Source organism: Topomyia yanbarensis, chromosome 3 (genome assembly GCF_030247195.1).
Source record: "Topomyia yanbarensis strain Yona2022 chromosome 3, ASM3024719v1, whole genome shotgun sequence".
NCBI classification, from domain to species: Eukaryota; Metazoa; Arthropoda; class Insecta; order Diptera; family Culicidae; genus Topomyia; species Topomyia yanbarensis.
The window spans coordinates 247343294-247350005 of NC_080672.1; the positions used below are offsets into that span (position 1 = coordinate 247343294).

The 6712-nt window shown below is 36.4% G+C and overlaps 1 protein-coding gene across 3 annotated transcripts in view; it reads right to left on the bottom strand.

The window, feature by feature from the left end:
- Positions 1 to 5365, bottom strand: part of LOC131693950 (GTP-binding protein GEM) — a 191338-nt gene extending 185973 nt beyond the window's left edge. For all 3 annotated transcript variants that reach the window (XM_058982246.1, XM_058982245.1, XM_058982243.1), the window contains exon 1: positions 4290 to 5365. The gene's annotated coding sequence lies outside the window, so the exon portion shown is untranslated. The remainder of the gene's footprint in view (positions 1 to 4289) is intronic.
- Positions 5366 to 6712: the final 1347 nt, after the last annotated feature.

Sequence of the window (6712 nt, forward strand, 5' to 3'; positions counted from 1 at the left end):
ACGGTATATTTGGTTGAATAACAGTATTTTATATATATTTTAAATAAACCATTTCAAATTTTTTGTGTTCTCCACTATGTTACAAAGAAAATTTTGCGCTGCAGCGCGCGGCGCAATCGTATCCTGCACACGATAACGTGTTCAAACTTACAAAGATTTGGTTCAGTAGCTTGCGATTTCTATTGTTCAGCGCGTGACAATTTCTATTGTAAAGTACATTGCAGCTTCTATTGTTTAGAACGTCGCCAGTCCAATTGGTAGAATTTAGTATAACAAGTGTTAATTAATATCACAGACGAGGAGGTTTTAAATTTTTAACTAGTATGGAGAATATAATATAAAACCATTACTGAACTTACTGTCAATTTCTATAACACATTCATCTGCATACATCTTCTGACCACATGACTTGGTTTGACTCAGATGCAAAATAAAGAAAAAATAAACATTTTTAATTTAGCACTGGAAGCCCACCTTAAGGTAATTTAAACTAAATAGTCAAACAGGATTTTGAGGCTATGTCTAGGGATTAACTGTGCTGCTAAAGAAGAATATTTCAACAAAAGAGATTATCACTACTAGGGGGAGCGCTACTGTCTCCATGTATTCACGGACTGAATCATGGGGTCTCGCTCTAGCATATTGTATCCCATTATTATATCATGTGCGTACCCGGGGCAATATGTGTCTAACTAATGGGCCTAGCATATGTAAGAGCGAGATAATAAACCATTAGCGTTAACAACGGCATACGACCTCTAACAGTTATAATCTCTTTTATATCAACAGCTTTGGATTGTTAAAAAAATTAAGAAAAAATAAGTCCCGACTTCAATATTTTCATTTTGCCAGCCCAAAAATTGTAATTACAAATGTCATCGACTGTGCTGAACTGCTGGGGACGCTACAATACGTTCCGCTGGGACGGATTAGGCATGTGGGGCTATATATAAACAATTTATAAATAATTTTGGATGTGCCGTTTAAACAAAAGCTTAATTCGAAATTGGATGAAATGTCCTTCCTCCAAGAGTTGGAACTTTTAACTCACTTGATTTGACAAAAAAGGCGAACTTCACATATGGTTTGGACACATTTGCACATATTTATTTCTCTTCCTACTACTAGCTAGCTACCACTTCGATTGCAGACGCCCTTTTCAATTCATTTTCTTTAACGCCATGGAAAATCGGTAGCGAAAGGTGCCGATAGCGAAACGTGACGATAAAATCATGTGCCTATAGTATATATATAAAAAGGAAATGAGTACGTATCTTCACGTCCATGTGTTTAATGCAATTTCATGACACATTTTCTGCAGATAATGATTAGCTGATGTACATATGCTATATCCTTTCTGTTTTGATTTCATAGTGATAAATTGCAAAATGAGTACATACAATGATGTGCACTCGTAGAACAGTATGCTATATAACAGAGTGTTTGGTGCATGGTTAAAAATCTCTCGAGGGGTGATAGAAGATCATACTTGGGGCAAAAATCGTTCTACACTAGACTGCCCAGAAAAATAATGAATTTTTGAAAACTCAATCGGCCCACCCCTGATTCGATTCCTAGTCCCACCAGGAGTACTTGCTCCAAATTTGAAGCAAATCGGGCAAGTCTAGCTACTGGACCAACGTGCCTGAAGTTTGTATGGGATTTTTGGCCAATTTACATGGATAAAACCCACTAACTCGCATTTTTCCGCTGGGTGGCACTGTATGTATCGTATTATCACTGTAATTGAAAATAAGAAAGATAATTAAATTATCTACAACTTTGTTGAAGACTGCTATTGAATCCGGCTTTGTTAAAAGAAGTTATTAAACTTTTAACGAAGTGATGTCCGAGTCAGTTTTGCATGGGGCCTAGCAGTGCATGGTTGTGTATCTGGGGGTTGTGGTATCTGTACATGGAGCCTAGCAGTGCATGGTTGTGAAAACTTAATGTAATACTAATTTTCATACAAACTGTGAACCTCGTACGTAAAGCGGGAGCTTCCAAAATTGGTTCAGTCATTTGGAACCACAGTAGCAATTCAAAAAGTGCAATCATGGAAAAAATCATATTAATACCGACTCGAATGGACATGTATAAACTCTGATTAAGTATAACAAAAATTATGACCGAAATCAACGGTTATATTTCGCATATTTCTTGCGGTTAAATTTGAATTTTTAGAGAATAACCACTAACAGTCCTAAAAGGCATTGCCTTGTTTGTGCTTTAAGGGGGTCTTCTAGCCTAGGTTTCAAAAAATCGATTTTTCTTTCTTTGTTTAATTTCAAACTATATGTATCTAAGAATACGCCACAGAAAGGATTTGGTGAAAATCATGTTCCTTGGCATGTTTCTGGGAACCGAAAGATACCCATCTCCGGCCGTTTCTGTGCTACTAAGCGCGTCGCACCATGATGGCGCTTGTCTATGGAAAAATCATTGTTTAAAGAATTCACCGGTCAATTCTTGACTGTTTATGAATATGTGAGCGTCTTCTGTGAATAATTCCTTTTTTTGGGACGAAATTATTGTCCGGAAGAAAGAATGCGTCGGACATGTTGTTAAGCGTATGGGAACGAGATTACGAAAACTGAAGAATGAAAACAAAGGTATCGATAGGAATGGAAAGGGAAATCAATCGGCCATCTAACAAAATTTTATGGGCTAGCGATTCATCGAAATTTAAATTCTGTAGAACATATGCGAAATGCAATCTGGGCTTCCCTCGAACACTGCTCGTCATCGAACGAAAATCCCCAACACCCGGCGAGGACAGTTGGTGCAAGTGGCGTCAGGGTGAGCCTTTAGAATTTTAGAAACTTTCGAACATGTCAGGAGCTACGAAAGTCTATCATCTAATGATGTATTAGAAAGATGCTTAGGAGCTCATACCCAAAACGCCAATGAGTCTCTGGAATGTGGAATCTGTTCCTTAGCGCCAAAACACATGCACACATTCTGGCAGGCAGCTGGTCAATGTTGTGACTTATTTGGCAGTCAGTATCTTCAACAAAGGATTCTCATCGATCTTATAAGCTATGGAGGTGATGGAAATTACCTTGAAGAATGAAGCTGAAAGATGTGCTACTCGACTCGATAGTGAACGTATAACTCGTTCTGAACGCAAAGTGGGTGTCGCGACAAATCAGGTCCGAATTCAATAGAGAGAGCAAAATGTGCAAATCCAACATTTTCGTGATGAGGAAGGTGAGCTCTGCGGACCAGGTATAGTAGACTATCTAGTAAATTACTACTATCGAGTTATTCACCGTACTTTAACTTTAAACGGGTTTTGCCGAAAGTAGTGTTTTTTAGCGATCAAGTAAGACTTTTCATAGAAGTACTGATCCGATTTCAATAATTTTTTCACCAATTGTTCAGAAAACATACCACTATGGTCGAGAGGGATTTGCAAAATGTCAATTCATTCCATTTTTATGGTACCTAATAGGCCAAAAAATAACGTAAATATTTACAAATTATAACATAAAAGAAATCCCTCTTGTGTAAACATAGCCAACGTGACTATAAATATAAAAAATATGAGTTTTTTGAGTACAGATTTCCCAATTTGCCACAACTTTACTTAAGCGGGACACATGCAGTTTCAACATCAATGTCATCAATGAAGGTTGCGAGAAATTTTTCTTTTAATCTTTAAAAGTAAAATTGAAAAGTCAAAACATGTATCTTCAAAATAAAAAAAAATCTGAATTCATTGAGTAGATGCTTTACAATTTATTCCAAAAAGTGCGCAATTTTAGGCCTCGCGAGTAGAAGACCCCCTTAATAAATTACTCGCAAAAAATTCTTATGAAAATTGAACCATATATATGACCAAATTTAAATAAATTATTAGAATATGTAGCTCATTTAGTACTTGCCTTAAAAAGATATTTATTTTACAGCTTTAACAGTATTCGAGATTTCGCGTCGATTTTCTAAATAAACGTAGGGAAAATCCTTGACATATTATTACCCGTATAGCGAAATTTAGTTTTTGCCAAGTCCAGATTCATTTTGTCATTCATTTATCCAATTTCAAAAAAGATCAAATCATCACTAAGCATTTTGACTCAATTTTAGCAGTGAAAATTAACTGAATAATATAATATGTTGTTTCTGTTTGTATCAATGACTAACCCGCTATATTTTTTATATGTTATGATTTGAACTTATCATTTCTAGTTGATGATGAAGTATGCTTCGTATGAGCCTCAAAGATACAGCGGAAAATTATAATTACTGGAAAATGAATTAAACAATAAAAGAGCCTTGCCTTTTACCTTTTGCTTCCACTAATAGCTGAAGAGCAATTCTTTGCCGCTATTCTCTAAAATTGATGTTGGTTGATACGAAATAGCACCACTGTTTAACAATAACAACCTTCTTTCTTTTTTCACTTAAATTGGTAGATCGCACCGGAAAACTGAAGGTATTAAATACTATAATTGGTAGAATCTACTCTAGCACGATTATCACAATATTATTTTTCCGTTAGCAGTGTGGTATTGCTAAACACTATTTTTAATATGCTTATTTTATATGGAATTCTTTCAATTTACTTTACCAGTAATATGATAGAAACAATTTTACGAGAAACAAGATCAATATACCGTTGTACTCTTTGAATCGTCTGAATATTGCTGACCTAGTTCTGCATAAAACTTTTGCAATGTATCATTCGCGGATTGTAACGCCTTTTTCTCATTAGGCTTAACTAAACCGAATTCTAACATTGCACATTCTTACAGTGGAAGATGACAAAGCGTAAACTTTTTTCTCTCATTCACATTTGTTCACATTAGCGCCAACTAGACTACGTTTGAGCTTGCTTCAGTTGTTAAAAACAACTGTCCATATCGAAGGTTACCCTCTACTTCCGTCGGATACGTGCACTCTTATTTACGCATGGTTCCCCACTGTTTGGGAACTCGAAATATCACGCTTCACAGACTATCTTCACACACAAAAATATAATCACTTTTACAGAAAAACTGAAAATATCTGCTACTCGTCGTATTTTTAGCATCAATCCTTCATTCACTGTTCTGTATGGGTCGGTACGCTCTATGTATTTCTCTTATGGTAGAGACGGTAGCAGCAAAAATTCAGAGCGATTTCGAAACAACCGACCACCGTAATAATGGCAGAGTAATAATCTTGATTGACACACAAGCAATACCGTATTAATTCACAAGCAAAGTGATTAGTTGAAACCGTATGGATAGGTATAGATACTGAAAAACAAGCGGTTCTGATTTCAAAATCAAAAGCAGATTATCAAGGTATCAAGATTGCAATAGCAATAATTTGAGAACACCACTATGGTAATGTTGAACTACACGCGCTCTCAGCGACGATTTTCCGAAGACTGAACCCATGACAAGCATACACGGTTGAAGGAAAATTTACATTTCGCACTGCCGCACATCCGCTCGACTCCAATGCAATGAGCTAGTCTTCGAGAGCTCGGAAAAGCGGCCCGATAGGATAGAGAAATATCAGTTAGGGGAAGTAACTGGAACACGTAAGAGAGTGAGCAAATATTTTTCTCTCGTTTGTTCCTTGTGTCAGCGACATGTCGCTCCGGAGATAGCGAGGTTCAAGGAAGAGTTTTCTTTAACATGTTGAATTCTGGGTCGTTTTATATTTTCAACAGAACACTGAGTACAACTTTGACTACCGCATTTTGAAGGAAGCTCAAGGTTCGTGCTACTTTGTAAACTCAGACAAATTCACAATGAACGTCCTTCAATATGATCAAGCTCAATCAACGATGTACAGAGTTTAGTGCGTCATACCATTTGTAGCATAATTTGAAATAAATATCACGAGTAGATAAAAATAGGTATTTCTAGGTAATTAGATTGAAATAATTTTCTTCGTATTAGTGAACTTGCTTCTAGAGTGATCATCAATTCCTTGTTATTTCAGTAAATAATTGTTGGTGCTCTTAAATCAGGATCTTTACATCAAAATGAGTTGAATGCGTTTTATGCTTAAGTTTTTATCTGAGATAACCAGAATGAAAACTTATATTTTGGCAATATGCGAATATTAAAGTTCTAGTTGTTCCAAAGAGTTCAAGAAATTCAGATATTAAACCACAGATTGGCAGTTCCGAGGGTTTGAATTATATTTATTCATTAGACTGGGGCAGGGTTGCATGAACAAAATTTAAAAACTAGCGGCTAGTACCTTTTGGCTTCCTTTTGGGTCCAAGAAAAACTGTGCAAACTATCAGCACGATCGGTGCAACCTGTACGCGTCCACGGTTTAAAGTTTGCATGGAATTTCTGATATGGAAAATGATTTATTTTAATGAAATTCCTCCGGAAGGCGCTCATTATCTCAGAAACAACTTATTTAACCTTCCGGTAGTCGCGCTAGTGCATTCAGTGCACACCGCTCCGAAAATCTAGCGAAATCGTCTTAGGGCACCTGCGGCTACTCGTTCAGTTTGCCAATTGCGCGACTTTCGGAGGGATAATGCACCTGGCAGTATGATGAAATCTTTCTTATACCAACTAATGTATTCATAATTCGCACTACTTATCTTTTCTTTTTTCGATCATAGAGGTTTTTACCTTAAGGTCATAATTTATTTAGAAAAATATCTATGTGTGGAGTTGGGAATCGAACCCAAGTACAAGCCAATCGATTTAGCAACGATGCTATACCATTCAATTCGGATCACTACAACTAG